A 27,562-nucleotide genomic window follows, 5' to 3' on the forward strand; every position below is an offset into this window, starting at 1 on the left:
GTTTGCTTAGTTGCTTTGCTTTGCCGCCTCCTTTAAAATAACTGGATAGATCCCATCCACCCCAGGTGCCTTTCTTATGTTTAACTTCAACAATTTCTCCTCCACTTTGCTCTCAGTTATTACAAAATCATTAAGCACACTGCTACAATTTGATAACCTTCTTCCATTTTCAAACTGTAATAATTCCTCACGTGTGAATGTAGATGCAAAATACTCATTCAGTTTGTTTGCTGTCTGAGCAGGATCATCAACAGTCGAACCATCGATGTCAAGTGGACCAATCATATTCATCCCCTTCCTTTTAGAGTTTATATAAGTAAAGAAATCCTTGCTGTTTTTCTTAGCATCTTTTGCCAAAGATTTCTCGTAATCCGCCTTCGCCTGCCGAACCTCCTTTGTGACCTGATTACAGACTAGCTTATATCTGCCACAGGCTTCTGCGTCACCTGATAATTTATATGCATCCCATGCATTTTTCTTCTCTGTCACGAGTCTCATTAGTTCATTTGATAACCATTTAGGCCTAAACCTTGAACGATATTTCTTAATCGGTATATAAAGTCTAGTAGCTTCCACAATTAATTCCTTGAATGCTTCCCACTTAGAATTTACTGTTTGTAGCATCGTCAGTTGATCCCACTGTACAGAATTTAACAACTGTCTGAGACCACTGTACTCCCCTTTATGGAAGCAAAAACCCTTTCCTTTACCCCTGACGGTAGTTACCTCTTTGAGTAAATCCCACTTCAGCACACTGTGATCACTGCCACCTAGTGGTTCCTTTATCTGCAAATTCTTAATACACGAATGATCACTGCTGATAACCAGATCAAGAGTGTTACTTTCTCTGGTTGCCTCTCGAACATGCTGCTGCAGAAAGCAATCATCCAATAAATCCACAAAAGTCTGACTAGTGTGTGAGTGACCAACCCACAAGTTCCAGTCAATATCTGGGAAGTTAAAATCCCCCATTATAAGACATTCTGATTTACTGGCCCACTCTATTTCTCTGTACAATTGTTCATTGTACTCATACAAGTCATTAGGCCTATAACACACTCGTACTCTTATTTTTCCTTTCGCACTGCTTATCTCACACCAAACTGACTCAACAGAGTCAGTTTGGTGTGAGATTTGTTGCCCTTCTCTGTACTCGTTCCAGCATCTCTACATCCTTCTTGAAATGAGGCCTCCAGACCTGTATACAGTACTCTAGGTGCGGTCTGACCATTGCCTTATACAAGGGAATAATCATCTCCTTATCCCTGCTAGAAAAATTCCTATATATCATCGACAATACACCATGAGCTACTCTTGCAGCCCGTGTGCACTGCTCAGAAAACTTCATATCTCCCTGCACAACCACCCCCAGGTCCCGTTGATTCTCTACCACTGTCAGTGTAGTACCACAGAGTTGATACGTTGCTCTGGGGTTGCTGTTTCCCATATGTAGTACTTTACATTTGTCAATGTTAAACTTCATTTGCCACCTCTTAGCCCATCTGCTCAACCTTTCCAGATCCTGTTGCAGTAGCGTAGTGTCCTTGACAACCCTGCCAACCTTCGTATCGTCTGCAAACTTGGACATTAAGCTTGATATACCATCATCAATATCATTTATAAATACAGAAAACAATAATGGACCCAATACTGAACCCGGAGGGACTCCACTAATAACATTAGTCCACGATGAGCAGTGTCCATTGATTACCACTCTCTGTCTTCTCCCCCTCAAACACCCCTTTATCCATAGCAGCAATTTGCCTCCAGTGCCACACTGCTCCAATTTGTGCAGCAGTCTTCCATGTGCAACAGTATCAAAAGCCTTTCTAAGATCCAAGTATATAATATCAAAATTATTCCCTGCATCCAGTTCTTTTGTGACTGCATCATAGTATCCAATCAAATTGGTCAGGCAAGACTTCCCCTTAACAAAACCATGCTGTGTCTGAGCTATGACTGAAGTCTTGTCTAGATGATCCTGCAGTTCTTCTTTAACCAGTGCCTCCATTAATTTTCCAGGAACAGAAGTTAAACTAACAAGTCTATAATTATTTGTGTCGCCCGTTGATCCTCCTTTGTCAATTGGGGTCACATTTGCACATCTCCAGTCCATGGGTACTTCCCCTGAGTCCAAGGAAGCTCTTATAATTATGGCTAAGGGTTTGCTTACTTCCTTTGCATATAACTGGATAGATCCCATCCACCCCAGGTGCCTTTCTTGTATTTATCTTCAACAATTTCTCCTCCACTTTACTCTCTGTTATTACAAGATTCTCTAGCTTACTGCCAGAGTTGAATACACCTCTGGCATTCCCCTCGCTGAATAACTCCTCATGTGTGAATGTTGATGCAAAATATTCATTCAGTTTGTCAGCTACCTGAGCAGGGTCATCAACAGTTGACCCATCGATATCAAGTGGACCAATCTGATTCATCCCCTTCCTTCTAGAGTTTACATAAGTAAAGTACTCATTGCTGTTTTTCTTTGCATCCCTTGCCAAAGATTTCTCGTAATCTGCCTTCGCCTGCCTAACCTTCTTTGTAACTTGGTTACAGATCAACTTGTATCTATCATAGGCTTCTGTGTCACGTGTTAATTTGTATGTATCCCATGCATTTTTCTTCTCTGCCATATGTCTCATTAGTTCATCTGACATCCACTTAGGCCTAAACCTTGAACAATATTTCTTAGTTGGTATGTAAAGCCTAGCAGCTTCCAAGATAAGTTCTTTGAATGCTTCCCATTTTGAATTTGCTGTTGGTAACATCATCAGTTGGTCCCACTGTATAGAATTTAAATACTGTCTCAGTCCATCGTAGTCGCCTTTACGAAAGCAATAACCCTTCCCTTTACCCCTAATGGTAGTTACCTCTTTGAGTAAATCCCACTTCAGCACACTGTGATCAATGCCACCTAGTGGTTCATTTACCTGCAGATTCTTAATGCATGAAGAATCACTACTGATAATCAAATCAAGAGTATTACTCGCTCTAGTTGCCTCCCGAACATGCTGATGTAGAAAACAGTCATCCAATAAATCCACAAAAGCCTTGCTAGTGTGTGAGTGACCATTGTGTGATTGAATTCTGATGGGATCCTTCCACTTGTTCAGATTACGAACCGAAGGGGGCATAAATTCAAATTAAGAAAAGACAGATGTAGAATAGATGTGCGGAAATTTGCCTTTGGCCAGCGGGTGGTTAATTGCTGGAACAAACTTCCATCTGTCGTTGTGGAAGTTGATAGGTTGAATAAATTTAAGGAGGAATTGGACAGGCATTTGGAGGGAATGGTGTGTTTTTTTTTTTTTTTTTTTTGGCTGATGCTGCATAAGCTCATACATTTGCTTTCTTGCATCACATGCCACTACTACTACTACTACTACCAGCCCCCAACTTCCAGTCAATATCTGGGAAATTAAAATCCCCCATTATAAGACTCTCTGATTTACTGGCCCACTCTATTTCCCCATACAGTTTCTTATTATACTCATCAGAGTCATTTGGCCTATGCACACTCCTACTCTCAATTTTGATCTCCCAATGCTTGTCACACCAAACTGACTCGACACTGCACTGTCCAGCAATGTCGACTGGCTTCACTTTCTTGGATTTTATGTATTTCTTAACTAATAGCATAACCCCTCCTCCCTTCCTATCCTTTCTGTAGACATTGTACTCCCCAAATTCCAGTTCTGCATTCCTTATATCTGTGTGACACCACGTCTCTGAAATCCCCACAATATCTGCCTTTGATGTTTTGAGCAATACCTCAAATTCATCAAATTTATTTACTAAACTCCTAGCATTGGTGTACACACACACAAGTATACATGCACCTGTTCTTTTTCTTAGCTACCCTAACACAACCTATGTGTTTATTTGTACCCCCATGATTTCCAGCAGTCTCTGAAATATCCTGCATCTTATTTTCCAGGCTGCGGCTCATTCCAATAGAAGCAGTTCAAGAATCACTTCACCTCTGCCAGTGTCTACTGTTAATCTATTAATCCTTGTATCCCCCCAATCTAGCAGTTTTCGGACCCACCTAACACTGCCTCGATAGCATCAGCAAACATTCTTGCACCCTTTCTATTTAAGTGTATCCCATCCCTGTAGAAGCAGTCTCTCCTGTTAACAAGTACAGACCAGGCTGAAAAAATTCTACCCCTTGAGCCTTGCACAATCCTTCCAGGGCCGAATTGATCGACAGGGCTCTCATCATATACCCCCTCCTATCGTGTCTGGGCAGAATTGCAGACACTTTCAAATTCAACCCTAATTCACAGCTTTTTTTCAACAGTGACCTGTACTTGTTAAGTAATTCCGCCGGTCTCCTACTCTTAATATCATTAGTGCCAACGTGTACAACTATATCACCTTTTGTGCCCTTAAAAGATGATATCCGCTCTACAACATCATCAACCTTTGACCCTGGCAGACATACCCTGCTCCTGTTCCACCTATACTTTTTATAAAGCATGTTTCCTGTTTCCCTGACATTAGAGTCACCAACAACTACTAGTTCCTTTGGGACCAGCGCATTCTGCCTTGGGGGCTGTCGCTGTGTTGCGCGATGACCAAGTGCAAGCTCTGGCATTGGCAGCTGAGAGCTTGATGGGCCCCTCACTTTTAATCCTTCGAGGGCATCCACCCTGTCATATAGGCCCATAACAATGCCGAGTTGTCACCTTATTTCCTTACACTCCTTGCATCGCGCACACCCAAAGACATCCCCCATGGCAGTATCATGTCCCGTACCTGACTGATCCACAAACATCAAGCAAGTAGTGCATTTTAGTAGGCTGTGATTCAGAGGGCAACTACCCCCCTCAGTTCTCCCCTGAGCCACAGCACTCCCATTTGCTTGAGCCTTTTGCTTTGCTGCTCTGGTCAGAGTCATGATTTCTATTTAATTTCAATAAAATTTCAATTTCAGTACAAAATTAAAACCCTAAACTTATCTCAATCTAGTTATAACGCTATATTTATGTTTCAGTATCGAGTGGTATCTACGAAATCCCTTTATATAACTTCCGTATCAAGTTAAGTATTAATTATTTATTTTTTACTAATTATTTATGTTACGTAACCCAAGTCGTTATATGTATAATTAAAAGTACAATTTAATTGACAATGAAGTTCAACAAGACTAATTATCTGATTAATTGACAATATTATGTACTATACTATACTATATTAAGCTTATGCTATCTATTTCGAGATATTTTGTATCGCGTTACAATGGCGGCAATTACGAACGGTAAACACGTGAATTTGATACCCTTTCTGATACTAAGTAATACCTACAAAATCTCTATCTAAGTTACTTTAATCTAAGTATCGTAAATAAGAATATAAAACTACTCTAGAAAATAAGTTAATATGCCAATTTAAGCTAATAAAACAGAAAATAAATCAGAAAAAACTTCTCTGTTCCAGGAGCGGCAAAAATGTATGTCCGCACAGGATACTCTCCTGTCCTATAAGGTAAGAAATATATGTGAAAATTTGGACACTAACATTACTTAAAGCAACCACCAATTTCTGGAAGAGAGTCATCATATTCCAAATCAAAGGGAATGAAAAAGAATAGAAAATATCAAGAAGAATTTATGAAGTAAAGCTTCACTTACAGTGTTGTTGATGATGAGCAACATCCTGTGTGCGTAATATGTTATGAACAACTGCCTAACAAAAGCATGAAACCTATTATTAAAATTTAAAACACTTACATACAAAACATCCAAAGCTAATGAAAAAAAAATGACTCCTTTTTCAAATGACAAGCCAACACCATACAAGACCTGAAGACCCCGGGTGCCAAGCGATTGTGACTGAGCGATTTCTCTGTGCTATTACTGCGATTTCTCAAAAGTGATTTATAGTTATTTTGCGTTCTTGACGTTAATAAATCTATTCATTTAAAAACAGCTCTTGTTACAAAAACACTTGTACAGAGCAAGAAAGGAAAGGCACCTTTCTTTATTTCTTCTAGTTTACTACTAACCACTTACTACTTTTCGCTTGGTCACACCAGGCACTGCTCCTGCCTCCCCGTGGCGGGGCCGGTAACCTTGGCAGTAAAGTTCATCTGCCAGGGGCTAAGAGGTGCCAACATAGAACAAAGTATGTTTCCAACTTTAGAGCCGTCGAGCTGTCGGCCAAACACAGAAAATGACCATGATTCGTCGCAAGCAAAGAGGTTGAAAACCAATCCCTCGGCGACAGACTTACCTGCATTCTTAATTATGCACTCACTATCTGACCAGCCTCTCAGTAAGCTATCCCCTTTTTTAATCCAAAAACACCTGGAAAGTATTGCAGGGTCTTCCAAGACGGTTAAGAGACTGCAATCAGGGGACTTACTTATTGAAACTATAAATGGCACACACTCCGAAAAATTACTAAAAAAGACAACTTTCGCTGGTATTCCAGTGAAAGTAACTCCACATGCAACCCTAAATACATCAAAGGGTGTAATATCTTGTTGGGACCTGATGAACGTGACGGAGGAAGAAATTAAAGAAGAGCTTCAGGAACAAAATGTAATTGCTGTAAAAAGAATTATGATAAAAAAGACAATATTCTCACACCTACCAGAAATATCATTCTTACATTCAACAGTCCAAGCCTACCCTCATCAGTAAAAGCTGGATATCTACTTTGCTGCACTCGTCCTTTCATACCCAATCCGTTGAGATGTTATAAATGCCAGAAGTATGGCCACTCTCAAACAACATGCAGAAGCAACCCAGTTTGTCCCAACTGTGGTTCCTCCGATCACATTCAAAGTGATTGTTCGGGGAAAGAAAATGATCTGTCCCAACTGCAAAGGCAACCACCCAGCCTACTCTAAGACATGTGAGGGGTGGAAAACAGAGAAAAAAATTGTGAAATATAAAGTTGAAAACAGAGTTAGTTATCAGGAGGCTAGAAAATTAATTGCACCGAGTATACCTAACCGTACCTATGCCAATATTACAAAAAAATATCAAACCATTGCCACACAAATCGATGTTACCATTCCTTCAAACACTTCCATCTCTGACTGGGCTCAGGCTGTCCTCTCTCAGCAACAGTCCAGTGCCGTTAAGCACTCAGACCAAGCAAATAATACGCCTCTCACAATACCAGCAAAATCTCAATCTCTGCCAGTGAATGCCACTACAAATAATGATAGTTCGACTTCGAAAAAGATTATCCAGGACAAATCGATGGAGGCAGAGTATCCATCCAAACAGGAAGATCCAATTCTGGAAATATTTGCTGAAGAAGAGATGGACACTGGTCACCCTTCCTTTCCGAAAAGAGACAAACCAAAGCCAGAACGCCATAAGACAGCCACGTCAGGTACAGCTTCTTCCTCTAAATTCAAATAATGTCTAACATCTTGCAATGGAATTACAGAGGCTTTCGTGGAAACATTGACGACATCCGTTATTTAATTAATCGCTACTCTCCAGTTGGTTTCTGCCTGCAAGAAACCTATTTAACTCCTCAAATTTCCATTTCCATCAAAACTACTCGGTCTATAGACGAGATCGGAATACATCCGATTCTGCTCGAGGTGGTGTAGCTATTTTAATTAGTACAAGGATTCCAGCTAAGCAAATTACTCTCCAAACCCAAATCGAAGCTGTTGCTGTGCATCTGATTACTCAAACTGCATTAACTCTAGTCTCAGTCTATCTCTCACCAAACCATGCTTACTCTTATAATGATCTTAAAGAACTTTTATTGCAGCTACCCTCCCCTATCTGCCTACTAGGGGATTTCAACGGCCACCACCCTTTATGGGGTTCATCTAAATTAGACAGACGCGGTAGATTGATTGAAACTTTACTGGAAAAAGAAAACCTCACTCTTCTTAACAGTGGCTCGCACACCCATATACAGTTACCTAATGGATAGACCTCTGCCATTGACCTATCGATTTGCTCCCCGATATTATTTTCAGCTATGCAATGGTCCACTCTGGATGATCCCATGGGCAGTGACCATTTTCCAATTGTTTGTAATCTGTTGACTACACAACCACCACTAGATGAACCCTGCAGGAAATGGAAATTCTCTAAAGCCAATTGGGCCAAATTTCAATCAGCAATCACTCTTGACAAAAAAACTATTCAATTACAGCCCATAGATGAAGTTACTGATTATATTACATCCCGTCTTTTAGTTGCAGCTAAGTACACAACTCCATTATCAAATCCCCCGTCCCAACGGCATTTCAACTACTGGTGGAACGAAGAGTGCACAAAAGCAAAGAAGGAAAAAAATAAAGCATTTAATTTATTCTGTCGATCTCCAACACAGCTAATCTAATTAGATACAAGAAACTAAGGGCAAAGGCACGTTACATTCAAAAGCAGGCCAAGAAAGATTCTTGGACTAGGTTCGCATCAACTATCAATAGAAACACTGACTCCAGACTAATATGGAAAAAAATTAGGCAGCTTTCTGGTAAGTTTCCAACTGTTCCTTCCCCAATTCTCTCCTGCAGTGGGCAAGAACTCTCTGCTCCTCTAGATATAGCCAATGCCTTGGGCAAAACCTTTGCTCAAATATCGGCTGCATCAAATTACACTCCAAAATTCCAGAAAATTAAGACCGCCACCGAACAGAGACCTATGTAACTTTCGAACCTCACTATCACTTCCCTATAATCAGCCTCTGCAATATTGTGAACTTTTACAGGCCATCAGAACAACACGAAACAGTGCTCCTGGTCCAGATGGCATATATTATGTCATGCTGCAGCATCTCGATGACAAAAACTTACAACTGCTTCTAATCTTTTTTAACCGGATCTTCCTGGAAAATATTTATCCAACCGCTTGGCACCATGCTACAGTTTTGGCGTTTTTGAAACCTGGAAAAGATCCCTCCGATTCTAATAGTTACAGACCAATATCTCTGTCAAGTTGCCTTGGTAAAATTCTGGAAAAAATGACCCACAGTTGACTCACTTGGATCATTGAAACTCAACATCTACTGATTAATTGTCAAAATGGCTTTTGCAAAAACAGGTCATCCCTAGATCTGATGATCAAGGCGGAATCTGAAATTCGCAATGCCTTTGTGAAAAATGAACACCTTGTCATGGTCTCCATTGATATAGAGAAGGCATTTGATACTACCTGGTGGTATGGCATTCTCAGTGACCTATATAATCTTGGTCTACGAGGCAACCTACCCATATTTATTAGGAACTTCCTGAAGAGCCGATCTTTCCAGGTGAGATATCAAAATTCCCTTTCTGCTACATTCTCGCAGGAAGAAGGAGTACCGCAAGGATCAGTTTTGAGTGCAACATTGTTTGCCCTTAGAATTGATTCCATTACAAAAGTACTACCAAATACTGTAGAGGCTTACCTGTACGCTGATGATCTCGCTATTTCTTGCCATTCTCACAACATGAGATCTATCGAAAGGCAATTGCAGATGTCCCTCAATAAAGTTCAAAAGTGGGCTGAGCTCAATGGATATCGTCTTTCCCAACAGAAAACAGTTGTGATCCACTTTTGCTGTCAACCGAATAGATTGCATGCAGATCCTGAACTTCGGATTTCAAATTCCACCATTCCGGATTGCAAGCAATATGAAATTCTTGGGACTAATCCTGGACAGTAAGCTCAATTTCTTTGAGCATGTTAAATTAATACGTACTGCCTGTCTTAAAAAGATCAACATGCTAAGAGCTTTATCTGCCCTCTCTTGGGGAGCAGATAGTACAACTTTGCTGCTCCTATATACAGCACTGATTAGATCCCGTTTAGATTATGGTGCTCCGGTTTATGATTCTGCCCGAAGGAGTGTGCTACGCTGGCTGGATCCTATTCAACATAATGCACTGCGGATTGCAATTGGTGCATAAAGGACATCTCCAACTCGGAGCCTATACATTGAAGCTCATGAGCCCCCTTTGCATCTTCGTAGAAAAATGTTATTACTTAAATATGCAGCCAAAATACAAACTTGCTATTCGCATCCTATTCAGCCATACCTTTTTAATCAACCACTGGTTAATCTCTACAGAAATAAACCAAGTAAAATCCAACCAGCTGGCCTACGGCTCCTTGAAATATCACAGAACTGGAATGTTCCCCTCCACAATAGGCAACAGATAAAGAATTACTCTCATCCACCATGGACTACCTTTCCTCAACTGACCTGTGATACCTATTTTCTTCAATGGGGAAAGAATTGTCTACCGGCTGTGACTATGCAACAACTCCATGCTAGCCATATTCAAACCTATGCTGACTTCTTGCCGATATATACGGATGGTTCCAAATCTCTGTCAACAGTTGGAGCAGCAGCAGTGTTTCCCTCTGCTATCATATCAGCTTCTCTTCCACCTGGGTATAGCAACTTTTCAGCAGAACTGTATGCAATACAGTTAGCTCTAGAAAATTTGACTGTACATCCATCTGCAAAATATATAGTTTATACTGACTCTCTCAGCTCAATTAAAGCAATGCAGAATATATCACAAAAGAATCACCATATTTTAATGGAAATCAGGAGTTTGTTATTGCAGATTTATCACCGTCAACAACTAGTGAAGTTTTGCTGGATTCCAGCACATTTAGTCATAAAAGGGAATGAAGTGGCTGATACATCTGCCAAAAGTCCAAGTTCAGACCTAACTTCTGCCCCTATTCCAGCGCCCGATTATAATATCTTAATTCAAGCAGCATGCATTGCACAGTGGACAGAATTATGGCATAACCAAAGGAATAACAAACTTTTCCAGCTGAAACAATACCCAAAGTTCTGGCACTCCAGCAATCAGACAGTGCGGCGGGAAGAAGTGGTACTCACACGAATGAGAATAGGACACACCCATCTGACTCACCTCCATCTACTAATGGGCGATGATCCTCCTCAGTGTCCACACTGCTTAGAACATCTAACAGTCAAACACATTCTGATTGACTGTCCACAGTATCAACAACATCGAGCTGCAATATTTCAAAATCTGGCTAATCGTCGAGAACCATTGACATTATATCATGTCGTTGGAGAGGACGCAAGTGTTAACGAACTTTTCTGCTTTCTAAAACAAATTGGAGTGTATCATCTTATATAATAGGCTTCAAAACTGAAACTAATTTAAACTAGATTATTTTATAATACTCCTAGGAATAGGCACACTATAGCCATAGCAGCTAATGCGCCAATAAACAATCATACCACACACACACAAGACCTGAAATCTTTTGTGAAGAAACATATGGCAGTTCCTTGTAAAGCTTTAAGAACATCGTTGGAAGTTTCATATTTAATAGGAAAAAATTTGTAATCACACATTATTGCTGAATATCTTGTTCTCCCTGCGAAGTTTTAAAAGATGTAGTAGACTGAACAGCTTAAATAGCAGACTTTTCACTATACTTCGCAACAAAATGGGATCTGCTTATGAAATGCTTCATCATCATCTATAGAGGATCATCTAGACAAGACTTCAGTTATAGCTCAGATACAGCATGGGTTTGTTAAGGGGAAGTCTTGTCTGACCAGTTTGATTGGATACTATGATGTAGTCACAAAGGAACCGGATGCAAAGAAGAATTTTGATATCATATATTGGGATTTTAGAAAGGCTTTTGATACTTTTGCACATGGAAGACTGCTGCACAAATTGGAGCAGTGTGGCATTGGAGGCAAATTGCTGCTATGGATGAAGTAGAGTCCGCCAGGGATCAGTGTTGGGTCCATTGTTGTGTTCTGTATTCATCAGTGATATTGATGATGGTATATCAGGCTTAATGTCCAAGTTTACAGACAATACAAAGGTCGGCAGGGTTGTTAATAACACTGACAGTATGCTTTTGCAACAGAATCTAGAAGAGATGAGCAGATGGGCTGAGAGGTGGAAACTGATGTTTAACATCGACAAATTTCAAGTACTGCATATGGGAGGCAGTAACCACAGAATAACGTATGAACTGTGTGGTACTACACTGACAGTGGTAGAGAGTGAAAAAGACCTGGGGGTAATTCTGCAGGCAGATATGAAGTTTTCTAAGCAGTGCAGACGGTGTGCAAGAGTAGCTCATGGTGTCTTGTCAATGATGTACAGGAATTTTTCTAGCAGGGATAAAGAAGTGATTATCCCCTTGTATAAGGCAATGGTCAGGCCACACCTTGAGTTCTGTATACAGGTCTGGAGGCCTCATTTTAAGAAGGATGTAGAGCTGTTGGAACGAGTACATAGAAGAGCAACAAGATTAGTGAATGGAACAAAGGGTTGCTCTTACGAAGAAAGGCTTAAGTTTTGCAAATTACAGTGTCTGGAGACTAGGCATCTGCGAGGTGTATAAAGCCTTGAATGGTTTGAGCACACTCAATGCTGATGGGATTCTTCCTCTTGCTCAGAATAATCGCCTGAGAGGGCATAAATTCAAATTGAGGAAAGACAGTTGTAGGATAGATATGCAGAAGTTTGCCTTTAGCAACTGGGTGGTTGATTGCTGGAAAAAACTTCCATCTGTTGGAAAAGTTGATAGCTTAAACAGATTCAAGGCAGAACTAGACAAGCATTTGGATCCAGTGGATATGTGAAATAAGAAGGATGTGTATTTTTTTTTTTGGCTGATGCTATATAAGCTTGCTTTCTTTCATCATGTGCATATGCTAATGCTTCTTTTATACAAGAGAGGGCGTTATCCAGTGGTAAAGTGTTATGACATCTTTTTGACCTCAAACGTGAAGTTTTATTAGATAAAAATCAGAATCTTGCTCAATTGTATATAAATCAAAAATGGCTTGGAAAACTTATTTACCCTGTTGATATACTGTCAATCCTCATATAACACTTATTTATACTACACGAATTCAATCATACACGATTTATAAATAGGAAACGATATCTTATATAACACGAACCGAATTCGCTTATGCACGATTCACCTTTGTGTTTACGAGAAATGGCAGTCAAACACACAATCACCCCAACCGAACACAACACGATAGGAATGAAGAGAAGATTCTGAAAATGTATTTATGTTTTTTATATCGGTGAAGGGGAAACACATTTCACCATAATAAAGTAAAATTTACACAATTCCAGCTATCAGTATAATCGCAAATGCAATTAGATCGAGTTTACTACCAGTTTATAACAGATTCCACTAGCAGAAACCCAACTGGAAATTGTTTTTATTGTTTTATAGTAGTAACCCCTAGAAATGTGCTTTAGTAAAATGTGAGGTGTTAATAGTGTATCTCTGCCATTACGGTGTTGTTTATTCAGTTGTGACACGCGCTCAGCTTTGTTTATGTGTATCAAGCTTGCCTCCTCGTTTTGTAATTGTGCTTTATTCCCTGAAAATGAGTAAAATACTTAAAAGGTGTGAAAAGGAAGCATTCTGGTGAAGACACTGCAGATTCAGAGAGAAAAAGAAATGCAATATCGATAAACAGAAGTGGACTGGGTCAAAAATTCTTACCCAGGAAAATTTATAGTGGCCTCATACTATGGTTTATAGCCAAAATCACACCGGCCTCCGGCCCACCGGGGTTTCCCCAGTAAGGCTTATGGCCTATGTCGATAGAGAAAAAATATGAAATTGTGAAATGCTTTGAGCGAAATGAAAGACCATGTGATAATGCTCGTGCTACAGACCTAAATGAGGCAACGCCAAGAATTACAAAGAATGCAGAGAAAATAAAAACAACTTTCATAGCAGGAACAACTCAAAGTTGTAATTAAAATCCATTAGATTAAGACACAAAGAATTGGAAGAGATGGAACGGCTGTCATCTGTTTGGATGGAAAATCAAACAAAAAACAAGTTTGCTTACGATAAAAGCAAAAGCATTAGCGATATTTTATTACGTAATAGTCATAATAAAATACGTAAGTATTTTATTACGATTATTTATTGTGTTTTGTAATGTTTTGATTACAAGTGTGTGTTCAATCTTGGGTGGTTGGCACCTAACCCTATTTTTTCCATAGGGCCTGTTGTTTATATTGCACGATTTTGCATTGCACAAGGATTTCTAAGAACATAACTATCGGGATATACGAGGACTGACTGTATTTGAAAAACTGAACGATTTAAATTTAAGTCTTCAAGGACAATATATTAATACAGGAACTCCCTGACTTACATAAGGGTTGCATTCCACGGAATGCTACATGTCGGAATTTCCCACTGCTTGTGCAACAATCGCAACTGTGCTCGCTGAATTGTTTGAATCAAAAAAGAAATGTTCGATGAACATGTAAATAGAAAAATTACAAAAGCGTGCAATTTTAAAAATTTTCAAATTTATAAAATTACAAAAAAAAGAGAGGAGACAGGCATAACATCAGTAAGTTTTACCTCTCAAGCATCATTGACAGAATTGACATCTTCAGCTGATAAGTACACCACTACGGAGGTTGAGGGCTGTGGAGATTTAGAAGGGGTTGCCCGCTCAACCTTAAGAAAGAACATATTAATGAATGACTGGATGATGGCTTTTTTCTTTTCATCATAGATTTCTTTGTAACAAGAAAGCAAGCAAGCATATCATTCACCCCTCTGTTAACTTTTAACTGTTAACTGTTTAACTGTTAACTTTTAAGAATCATTCTCTGTCAGGATCCATCTTCTCAAACCTCGCCATTGCCGATGCAATTTCACGGAATGCCATTGCCATCTCTCTGGTGATGAAGCATTTCGGCTCCTCATTTGGTTCATCTTGAGCTACATCAGCATTTTCTTCTTTCACTATCGCTTCCTGCAAGTCGATAAGTTCTTCGTTAGATAATTCCTTCCTCTGTTAACTACTCTACGTCTTTCACATCAATCTCCAACTGAAGTAGCTCTGCAACCTCTACAATCTTATCTGTAACTGCTTCATATGATTCGCCTTTTACAAATCCTTCAAAGCCTTTTACGTGCCTTGGGCATATTTTCTTCCATGTGCCATTTAAACAACGTTTATTAATTTCCATGCAGGCTTTATTAATGTTTAAGATGCCGTGGTAAATACTGTAAGATTTCCAAAAGTCTCTGAATGTAAAATTTTTCTCGTTGTCTACTGCAGACAATGCCTGAGAAAATGTTGTACGTAAATAGTATGCTTTTAAATTTGAAATAACACCCTGATCCATACATTGGATGAGTGAAGTCGTGTTTGGTGGTAGAAATATGACTCACATTCGATTTGAAATCATCTAGTTGTGTAGGATGTCCAGAAGCATTATCTAATAGAAGCAAAATCTTGAAAGTAACATTGTTGTCTCTGAATAAGAGAGATATTGTTATCCATACTCTCTGGTTCGTTCAGAAATGCACAGGTATGGTGGCTTTATTGATGCCCTTAAATGCACAAGGATTTCCAGAATTGTACGCAAGCAGTGATTTTAATTTGCAATCTCCCACTGAATTAGCCCCAAGCAAGAGCTTGGCCAAATCTTTTGACGCCTTGAAACCTGGCATTGTATTTTCCTCTTTGGCAGTGTATGTTCAATGCGGCATTTTTTTCCAAAAACAGCAATCATGTTAATGTTAAAAATTTGCTGCATTGAAAAGCCGCCTTCATCAATAATTTTCTGCAACACATCATAAAATTTTTCTGTGGCTGCAGAATCAGCAGTGGTGACTTCACCGCATACTTTAACATTGTGGAAACCAGCACGAAGCTTGGACCTACTAAACTGCCCATTGCTTGCCACCAACTTGGATTGGGGGTTTGCTGTACTTATCCTTAATATCTTTATAAATACTTGTTGCTTTTGCTTGAATTGTCATTAGACTCAGGAACACTAGCTTCTGAATCTGATTTTCCATCCATATTATTAACAGCTGTTCCATCTTCGATATAGCACCTGAATGCTGTTTTGTGATTTTGTGATCACTGTTGATCTTAAGTGCATTGATCCTTTGACATGTTCTTTTATACATGCACTGTCCTATAAAATAGTATTCACTGTTGAAGCAGTGAGACCTAATTCCCTTGCAATAGATGACAAACTTTGTCCTGCTTCGTACTTCTTAATCATTTTCATCTTCATTTCTAAATCAATTTTGTTTCATTTCCTGGCACTGCCAGCACTTGCACTTTTCGTTGGTCACTTCCCCTTCATCATTGTGATATGTAAATAGGAATGAAGAGAAGTTTCTGAAAATTTGTTTTTTATATGATTGAAGATTTCAGTGAAGGAGAACACATTTTACCATAATAGCGTAAAAACCCACACAATTCCAGTTAACGGGATTATTGCAAATGCAATAAAATCAAGTTTACTACCCATTTATAATTAGATGCACCAACAGTAAAGCCCAATAAGCCGGAAAGTGCAAATTGTTTTTTTTGCTTTATGGTAGTGACCTCCAGAAACTTGCTTTAGAAAAATATCACAAAGGTTTCATCAAGAAGCATGTGCTACACACTGCCGCACCTGGCTACGGAGGCACCTCATTTGTCAGAGGTTGACTGTGGGTGTTTAGTAATTCATTCAGATCATCTGTTGTTACACCGTTGATTCTTACTTTAATTGCCATGTTACCGATCTCTTCAACAATTCCAGGACTTATATCTGAGGGTGAGCTTTTCATTTTCTGGGAATAATTTTTTCCATACTCCTTTTAAGCAAGACGTTGAAACTTCTTTCCATGACTCATGGAAAAAAGTTTCATAAACTCTAACCTAATTATGCAATTAATTGCAAATTAGTAAAGAAGTTTGCCCTATTTCCAATAGATGGCACAATAATCCAGTAAGATGTGATTCAGATGGCTTTCACATAGTTTCCATAGGTGGTATTATAATGCACACGAGAGTCGACTTTTGTTTGTAGCATGGCTGACGCCATAGACACATGCGAACGAATTCTAGTACATACTGTGGTGTTTTAAAAGGTATTGATGTGTTGGTGGTGATGTAATTCTGTAACATTATTTAAAGAGTTTAGTAATTAATTATAAATTCAATTTATTGACAACAGGTTGTGAGATGCCCAAGTGAAAGTGTAGTTTCATGGACATGTTGAAACAAGGATTCCCTTTCCTAGCTGAAAGTCAATGTTAACAGTAAAGTATTATGCACTGTTTGTTGAGCTGAATTTTCTATTGAATATGGTGGTCCAGATGTTACACAGCACACTGGTAAAAAGAAGCAGTTGCAGAAAAAAGTGCAAGCTGTAAACTAACCTCTTTCATGACAAAATAACAAGACATAAATGGTGAAAGGGAATGCCTTGCTGCACAAGGATTGGTAACTTTCCGTAGTATCAAGCATAACCATTTGTTTAGATCAGTGGATTGCACATCTACCATCATACGAAACATTCTCAAAAAGTTTCACACGTGCAGGAATGAAATGTGAAAGTATAGTTGTGAATGTACTGGCTCCTTTTGTATTTTGTGAAGTGATAAGTGAATTACGTGAGGCAAAATATGTATCTGTTATGGTAGATTCATCAAATCACTTAAGTCTGAAGTTGGTCCCAGTTTTGGTGAGGTATTTTATACCTACGAAAGAAATGCAAGTGAAATTGTTGGAATTGCAAAATCTCATTGGAGAAATGTCTGAGATATTAGTGAATATTCTGTCCATATTAGAGAAATATAAGTTAACCAACGAGGTAATAGCATTTTGTGGTGACATCTGCAACACCAACGGGTTCGAGCCCGTCACCACCAAATACGGAGGATGCGGAAAGGTCAGGGAATGACCACCGCATATTCCCGGAGTAATATGGCCTTAGTTGCTAATGCTCCTAAAAAAAAAAACAAATAACAATAACAGCAACAGCAACTTCGGAGGCTTTGCGAGAAAAGGCAAGAATAATGACTTCCATAAGTTAAGCAAGAACATGAAAATGAACATCTTGGGAGTAGGCTGTGCTGCACATATCGTGAATAACCCTTTGCAAACAAGTGCTGATATATTGCCAATTGATGTGGAATCAATTATTAACAATGTGTTTCACTATTAGAGTTGAGGTACAGGTCGACCATCACTAATCCGGCAGCATTGGGACCTGTGGGGTGCTGGGTTAGTGAGTTTGCCAGATCACCGGTGGTTATTTTAGCACATACATTTTACCCAACAGCAAACCACCTCCTACTTTAAAACATTGACTGCCAAGCTAGTTTAAGAAAAAAAATTCCCCAGGGGCCAAAAAAATATTTAGGAAATAATTTGATTAGCAATTCTAAAATAAATATTGTAATGTCAGTGTTGTTCTTTTTCGCTTAAAATATATAAAAAAAAGTCTTTTTTTTTTTTTTTTATGTCGCATATATGTGGCCAACGTGCCCACATATGTTGATTACTTTATTTCTTGAGAAGCCGTGTTGGCCACATACGTGTGACGCTATTATGGCATACATATGAAGGTCGTTTGTGATTATTTTATTGCACGCATCGTGAGCACTGCAGTAAAACTAATTACAATAAAATAAACTCTCAAACATTGCAGGGCACCTCCGTAACCAGGTGGGCAGAAGCAGCAGTGCGTAGCACACGCTTCTTGATTAGACCGGGGTTCGAGCCTGTACCCACCAAATATAGAGGATGCGGAAAGGTCAGGAAATGGCCACCGCATATCCCCGGAGCAATATGGCCTTAGTTGCTAATGCTCCTAAAAACCAAATAATAATAATAATAACAAGCATTGCAATAAGTTTGTCAGCATTGTTAAAGATTTTGTGAAAACAAGTTCGTTAGCACTCTGTATTATCCATCATGTTGTGTTTTTCCATAAGTGTGTTGTAAAAAAAAAAAAAAAGATCTAAAAAGGAATGGCTAAAAGAAAATTACTAAGATAAGTGGAACTGAGAGAAATTGCTGGAATTTACAATTCAGAGTTGAAGTAGAGTAAGCAGAGTTGAACTTCTCAAAGACACACTGCTGTTGAGTTACTTCATCTGTTATGGACAATGTGTGGTGTTTGTGCTTTACACCATGAGAAGCACTTCCTTTATGCATTGGAACCATGGCTGGGGCTAAATGTGAGCAGGTTATAATAATAAATGCAGAAAAGCAAGTGGGAATGCCTTGCCAACTCCAACAGCTGATGCTGTAACCAACACCACCAAAACAGTAGCTGCAGGTTGGCGCGCAGACCCAGGAAATTTGAAATTATGTTTGTGGAAATTATGTCCGAATTAGCGGTGGAACTGGATTAGTGATGGTCGACCTGTACTGAAATCCTTCTGCAATTTTGTTGAAGTGGAAAACAAGCAACTTTTAGGAAGTGTGAAAACACCATGGGTTTCCTTGCTACCTGCAGTGAAAAGAATGATTGAAATGTTTGATGGTCTCAAGTCATATTTTCTATCACAAGATAAAAGCCCCACACTATTGAGGGATTTTGTTTAATAATCCACAGTCTGTTCTCTGATTCAAGTATATTCACAGCCAACTTAAAATTTGTAATAACATTATCAAAAAGATTGAACTAGAGGACATTTGTGGCACTGAAGTGGCAAAAGAAACGATTGCCCTGACAGAACAAATGCTCAATAGAAAGGAGCAATATTTTTTTTACAGCTGCTGTCCGAGTTTTATTTTAGGAATACCAGGCACAAATGCATTATTAGAGAGGGTGTTTTCTTTAATGAATGCATTTTGGACTGATGAAAGGAACTATTTGTCCTTTGAAACTGTACAGGCAGTATTAATAACAAAAACTCATTTCGAAGACATTTCTTGTATGGACTTTTACAATTTCATAAAGAAACAGCCAAACGTTTTGGAAGAAATTCAGTCATCTAAAATAATATGACAAAATATTAATAGTGTACGTCCTGGACCATCTGCTCAATAAAGATTTGTGTAATTTGACAATGTTAATGTGAGACCAAGACAGCAATAAATGTGTAAGTAACCTATGTTAATTTTAATCAAGCTAAACAGTTATGGCTAGTTAGCATGAAATGAATACAAAAGGATCATTTTATCTAGCATGACAATCGGATCATTTCAGTTCGCCATGAGTGTCCTGTTTTTTTTTTGTTTTATAAATATGGTCACCCTATGCAGTATAATTATGGTTTGTTTGTTGGACATTGGTGTTACAACATTAGTGTTGGTATCCTTTGTAAATTTCCTTTAATTTATGTATTGGGGCAAGCTTCAAGTTTGGAAGATGTTTTTGACCTGTATTATCATTGTTCTGAATATTTTTCTTCCAAAATCTTGCTTCTCTGTCAAAACAGTCTTGTGTTTTTTTTTTTTTTTTTTTTCCCCAAGTAATTTTGAATTTTACACTGATGTTCACCTGTAGCCTTTCTGTTTCCATTCCTCTTGTTTCAATTGCACCTTGTCCTGTTTTCCTAAATTTTTCCAAGTTCAGTATTTAAAAATATTTTATTTCACCTAATAAATTGTCTTTGATCACAAGTTCTCAGATTCTATAATGTCAGAATCTGAGAACTTTTCATCCTAATGTAAAATTCTTTTTGATGGCTTCAAACTGACTGATTTGTTCGATAATTATGTTACATTTATTGCTATTTTTTCTTAGATGTTGCCCATTTCTTTTTCTGCGGTTGGTCTTACAGTGCCTTGCCTGCCCTGGTTACCTGTCAGAAGGCACTGAGTCTCATAACCGATTTGATTTTCTGCCTGATTCCCAGAAATCCTAATATCCGACACAGTCATTGTTGACCTAGACAACAACCGATCCAGTATGGATTTCAGTTGTGTTTTTCTCACCATGTTGAGTGGATTTTAGGCACTTTTAGTTTGGCTTCTCAGCAAAAGCCTGTATGGCTTGGAACCCTGCTAGTAGTTACACTTCTTTCAGCATTGCCTTTACATCATGGGCACACAATCTCCACACCATGTTAAGGTGGTGTTAACAGTGTAAATAATAATAATATTGTTATTATTATTAATATTATTCGGCACCTCCGTAGCCAGGTAGGCAGGAGCAGCAGTGCGTAACACACGCTTCTTGATTAGACCTGGGTTTGAGTCCGTGAGCCACAAAATATGGAGGATGCAGAAAGGTCAGGGAATGACCTCCGCATATCCTCGGAGCAATATGGCCTTAGTTGCTAATACTCCTAAAAACCAAAATAACAACAATTAATATTATTATTTTTATTTATTGTAAACGAATCATTTAATCATTTATTGTAAACAAATTCTCTTGATAAATAAAATTGTATTGTATTGTATTATTATAAAAAAAAATTCTGCTTTGTGGGATTTTTTCCACCCAGTGATGGGTACTGGTACCAAGTGAATGGGGTAGTTGGTTGTGTGTGGTTATGATTATTATTGTAATAAGAATAATAATCATAACCACAGTAATAACTGTCGATCAAGGAACTCTATTACTATTCTATAGGTGTTGAAAATCACAGCTTTCTGGAGTTCATTTAACTGTTCTCTGGGAAGCCTATTGCTGCTGGTTTCTTATAGATTCTCTTTGGCTGGTGGTTGGCACAGTGTTCGGGATGGTTGTTACCTGTTCTGTATGCCACATTTCATGGACTTCCTGTCTTAGGTCTGTCTTTTTGCTGTCTTCCCTTCTTAGGCCTGTGTACCTCCTGATCTTTTCCTTGTAGTTTTTCTGGAGGTTGCTGATATTGGTTGCCACTATGTTGTTAAGGTAGGTAGCTCTTTCCTTGTCAGTGAGGGTTATATCGGTTATATCCAGTCTGTTGTGCAGGGATTGTCTTCTCTGTTATTATAACACAATCCAAGTATAGTTTGTGAGTGGGGGTCTCTAGTACAGCCTGGGGTTTTTGGGCTAGCTTCTGATGTATTATCCTGATGATCTGGTCCTGTAGGCCATGCATAGGTTGCACTATTTCTTGTAAGCCTGCTCCATAACTGTAGCATCAGTTGCTCATTGCAACCTTTGCTTGTCTCCTTACATCCCTGTGCTGCTTGGCTATGATATTCTGGCACTCCAAATGGTCTGATACCTTCTTAGTTATACAGCTGGTCAGGATCTTGTACAACGTTAGGAGGCAAGTGATCAGTCTCCAATTCACTGGCTTTGTGGTGTTTTTGTCCTTAGGTAGGTGATTCCTTGAGTCAGGGACTCTGGGACTGTGTCAAGGTGCATTGATGAACTGCTTTTTAGGCATAGATGTTATCTATGCCTAAATCTCCCATTCTGTCATCTCTTGTGTGTCATTGGTTTTCTTCCTTTCTAGATCTATCCAGATCTCGGGGGGCATGGCAGTTATAGCTAACTTTTCTGCTCCGTAGGCTGCCGCATAACTCCTCAAGTGCTTTCTGATTGGGGGCTCTGTTAAGTGCTTCCTTCTCCTCTTGTCTAATTTTCATGTAGATGGCACTCTGGTTTTCATCAAATATACTGTTGTCTGTTTTTCTCTGGGCACTCTCCCTGTAATGGGAAGTCTCTTGCTGAATACTAGGAGTTTCCGCTTGAGGGCATCAAGGTATTCTAAGATCCTCTGATTATGTCTCGTGTGTGCTGCGAATTCTTTCTTGAGAACAGTGTTCATTTTTTTGATTAGCTTTTTAGTTCTTACATTGGTTCAGTTAGCCTATCTTCTGCTGTAGCCTCCTTTTCTAGGCTGGTGGTTTCTTGTCTTTGCATTTTCTTCTTCTTCTTATTATTATTATTATTACTAGCCATATAATGCAAGGAAGCCTGAGGCTTATGCTGCACCATCTAAAATAAATTTCCGAGAGAGAGAGAGAAGGGAATCACCAAGAAAGAGAAGAATGATGATATACAGCTCAGGACCCTGGGTGTGCCAAGCCCATGCTTACCAGATGTGAGCCCCTGATTTTGTTTTATGTTAGGCTCTGGTTTCTTTTCTGTTCATCCTGGTGGCTGCTACAGTGGCACAGTAAATGGTTCTGCAGATAGTGTCTAGTGAACACTAGACACCATCATAACACCAACTTTGTTGTTGAGGTAATCCAGTATGATTCTCCAATTGAGATGGCATGTGACTTGCCACACAATTCTGTTGGATCTTTGTAGGGCCAATTCCCTAGAATTCTGCTAGCCTCTTCCACTCTTCCTCTATTCTGGATATCATGATGTCATCTGTTTCCACCTTAGATGCTCTGTGTTGTAGTTCTTGAACTTGGTGTTCCCCACCAGCTCTGTTTTGGTTTTGTCCGTATTTGTTGTTCCTTGTATCTGGTTGCTTACATTGTTCTTGATTCCCCCCCCCCCAAGATTGTAGGCTCTATCAGGTTCTTTGTTGACAATGATCAATGTATAGTCTTCTATTTTCCGTTTGGTGACCAAAGCAGGTGGGAGCCGTTCCAACCACTTCATGTGTAGTTTTATCCTTTACATTGTCAAGTCAGTTTCTAGCTTAATTACTTGGTAGTATGCTCCTGCTCTTATAATGCACATATTCATTTTAATGCTTCATTTCATTCGGTAGATTCTGCTTTCTTCCTGGGTGGTCACTAGCGCAATTGCCGAGGAAGCCCTTCTATTTGGTTGGACTGGTTGATCTTGCCCATACAGGAGACAGTGCCATTGCTACACTATGCTGTGGATCTGTTTAGCTGTGGCTTTTTGCATCCAGTGGTAGGTAGTAATTATTAGGAGCAAAACCAGATGTTGCCACTCTTTGCATCAGCTGTCACTTTGACCTTGTGTACGTAGGTCTGAATAAGCAATTTTCGTGACCCTCCCCCCACGCAGTGGGATTCAAATCCTGGTCTGTGACGTTGGTGGTACAGCATCATAACCACAGGGCTAATCATGCCCACTTATTATCACCATCATCACATCATTTCTCTCTTCTCTTAATGGCTTTTTCCCCCCATTCTGCAAATTGGCATGGGTACCATGTAAGTGAAGTGGTTGTTATGTCTGGTTACTATTATTCATCAAGCATCTCTGTGGCTATCCTACATGTTTTCAGGATCACGGCTTTTTGAAATTCCATATAAATGTTCCCTGTGAGGCTCTTTGGCACCATGCTGTTGTGGTTGACGCAGTGATTGGGATGGTCATTACTTGTTTCATACCGATATTTCTTTGACTTCCTGTCTCAGATCTGTGTACTTCCTGATGTTTTCCTGACTACCACTATTCCAATAGGCAGCCATTTCTTTCTTGTCAGTGAGGGTTATATCTGGTCTGGTCCCAGTATGTTTTGTGAGCTAGAGTCTCTTGTATGATCTGGATTTTGTAATTGTAATAGGGTTCATGCTCTTTGATCAACTGGTATTTTTGTGTTAGCTTCTGATGTGTTATTTTGGCAATCTGGTCATTTCTACATTTGGATTCTATCTGGGTGATAATCCTGCATCCCACAGTGATGTTTTAGATTGTTTCTAGGGCCAGGTGGCATCTGTCACTATGGGATCCTTGGTGATATGTTTACTGTAGCTCCTTGTGATAATTATCTGATCTTGAATGGCGGGAATGAATCCTTCGGTCTTGTGAATGAACTTCCTGTTTGTGAGCATGCATTGGAAGCCATCTTATCTATGTAGACTTGATGGAGATCATTGTAGTGTCTGCCATGGAGTGCCTTCTTCACCCATCTTTCTGTCTTTGTTTGCTATGTCTGTGCTAGAGGAGTCTCCTTGTTAAGATTGAGTGTTATTTGTCTATCTTTCTTATGGTTTGGTAGATTGGTGATCCGTTTTCCAGAAAGTAATCTCGCAGGTTTTCAATCACAGTTTTCTCTTGTTCAATCACTCAGTTATTTTTCCTGCTATGCCTTGTGGACATTTGGAGAGCATGGCAACAAACTTAATCATTCAGGTTCTTAATAACCTACTTCTCTTATTCAGTGATCTTTGTCAGTCCCCTCCCTCCTTCTTCCCAGGCTATTATCAGGCCCTCCATGATCGACTTTAGGTGCTGTTGGCAGCTCTTGCTCATCATTATCGTTGTCATTCTCGTAATCACATCCAGCTCAGTGTTGGTCCAATCAATGATCCCAAAGGATTATGCTTTGATTTTAACAGGCCTCTGAGTCTGTGGTTGGTGGTGGTATTTCTCAGTCAAGCAGGCCTTGATTTCTGATATTTTTTGTAAACAATACCTTCAATATTCACTTTAATTCTTAAATAATAAGGTAAGTCTGCATAATCCTCAAATATCTATAGGTCTCTCCCTCTGTTTTTCATGGCTTCAGTATCTTCACTAGACTTCTGAGTACTTTCGTCTGTGATGCAATCCATGAGTCTTGCATTTGTCTAGGCCAGATTGCATCCTAATGTCAGTACTGAACCCTTCAGTGATCCAGAGTAAATGTTGAAGTTGATTCTTGGTTGCTGCATTAGAGTTTGCTATCATCCATGTACATTAGGTGTATAGGTTCTTCCTTCCTTCATTTAGGAAGTGTTCCATACTTGCTGTGATTGAGCATAGTGAGCAGTCGGTTGAGTGCTAGACAGAACCATAGTGGTCTCAGGGCAACTCCCTGGAAGATTCCTCTTCTGAATGGGAATCAGTCTGGTCGTGACATTCTGACCAACGTTCATGTTGGTCATCTATTTCAGTATGGTTGCTTCTAGAAAGCGTGTCAGTGTCTGGTTGACTTTGTAACCTTAATTGTCTCTATGGGACATGGCATTGAAGGCAATGCAGTAGTCGATGTAGGCTGTGTATATGTTGCAGTGATTCTTGTAGGCTTGCTCCATAATTGCAGCATCAGTGGTCAATTGCTCCTTGCATCCTTTGCTGATGTGCTTACATCCTTTCTGTTGCTCTTACATAATGTTCTGGCTCTCAAAAGTGGTCTGATATCTTGTTAGTTATGTAGTTGGTCAGGATCTTGCATATTGTTGGGAGACAGTTAATTGGCCTGTAATTCGCTGGGTTTGTGGTATCTTTGGCTATAGCCTTTATGTAGGTGAACCTTTGAGTCAGAGACTGTGGGATTTTGTCTGGGTTCCTTATCATGTGGATGAACTGCTCAGCTATGTGCTTGCATGGACAGCTGAACTTCTTTTACCAGTAGTTGTGGATGTTATTTATTCCTGGGGTTTGCCAGTTGTGGGGTTTTTTGATCGACTGTTTATTATTATTATTATTATTATTATTTAAGGATTTAAAGTGAATATAGAAGGTATTGTTTACAAAATGATAAAAATTATATTCGGAAGTTAATCTTATTAAAAGCTATGTTGTATAGAAAGATAATCACATGATATTTTGAACATCATCAGGCCACAAGTGCCATCTTGTATGATTATTTGGCGGGAAGAATTTCAGTCTCTTTTTCTTGAATGAGGAGAATGTAAGGAATTATTACAGTAATGAGTAATTACAGACCAGTTAGATTAACTTCTGTTCCGGGTAAAATAATGGAGTCACTTGTTAAAGATGCATTGCAGAATCATGTAGAGTTGAGTTGGCAGGGTTGTTAATGACAGTAATGGCAGTGTGTTACTGCAACAGGATCTAGAAAATTTGGGCAGATGGGCTGAGAAATGGCAACTGAAGTTTAACATTAACAAATGCAAAGTACTGCATATGGGTAGAAGTAACCCCCAGAGGAACGTTCCAACAGTGTGGTACTACACGTAGGGTGGTATAAAATGAAAAACGTGGGAGTAATTGTGCAGTCAGATATGATGTTTTCTGAGCAATGCAGACAGGCTGAAAGAGCAGGGCATGGGTTTTTGTTAATGATATACAGGAATTTTGCTAGCAGGGAAAAGGTGGTGATTGTCCCTCTGTATAAAGCAATGGTCAGGCCATGCCTTGAGTACTGCGCACAGGTCTGGAGGCCTCATTTTAGGAAGGATGTAGATTTGCTTAAGTGTGTACAGAGAAGGACAACAAAATTGGTGAGGGGAATGAAGAGAGGCTTAAGTTCTGCAAATTGCAGCGGCTGGAGATTAGGCACCTGTGAGGTGATCTCATTGAGGTGTATAAGGCCTTGAATGGGGTGAGAACGCTGAATTCTGATGGGATTCTTCCACTTGTTCAGATTACGAACCTAAGGGGGCATAAATTCAAATTGAGGAAAGACAGATGTAGAATAGATGTGCAGAAATTTGCCTTTAGCCAGCGGGTGGTTAATTGCTGGAACAAACTTCCATCTGTCATTGTGGAAGTTGATAGGTTAAATAAATTTAAGGAGGAACTGGACAAACATTTAGAGGGAATTGTTGTGTATTTTTTTTTTTTTTTTTTTTGGCTGATGCTGCATAAGCTTATACACTTGCTTTCTTGCATCAATGCCACTACCACTACTATTATGTGAAAATTATTTATATTCTAGTGGTAAGACCACTAGTATAAAAAATTGTACAGGGTAACTAAAAGTGGGAGTGAAATATGCAATATGTGATTTAAGAGGTGAATTAATCCAGGGACTAGGTGCCTTGCAGGTATCAATAGAATTTAATTCTTCAGCTGTTGTGGTTGCATAAATCAGAGAATGCATTCACTGATAAATGTTTGGTAAGGTGGAAATTTTTCTATTAGATATGGTTACAGTATAATTAACAAAATGCCACAGAAATAAGACTAAATAGAAATTGAGGAGTTGTAACAAAAAAAAAAAAAAAAAAAAAAAATTACAATGAATAAGTGGATTTTTTAATTGTGGACTAATCATGCCCAGTATGAGGTCTAATTTGACTATATATCTCTTGTATTATTTGTATTATGGTTGTT

General features: G+C 39.1%; 1 protein-coding gene across 2 annotated transcripts in view; it reads left to right on the forward strand.

Moving 5' to 3' along the window:
* Positions 1–27,562, forward strand: part of Mtr4 (exosome RNA helicase Mtr4) — a 499,068-nt gene that overhangs the window by 413,331 nt on the left and 58,175 nt on the right. The window lies entirely within an intron of this gene.

The sequence above is a fragment of the Mastigoproctus giganteus genome, chromosome 4, assembly GCF_048544385.1.
Source record: "Mastigoproctus giganteus isolate SK-2022 chromosome 4, ASM4854438v1, whole genome shotgun sequence".
Classification (NCBI taxonomy): Eukaryota; Metazoa; Arthropoda; class Arachnida; order Uropygi; family Thelyphonidae; genus Mastigoproctus; species Mastigoproctus giganteus.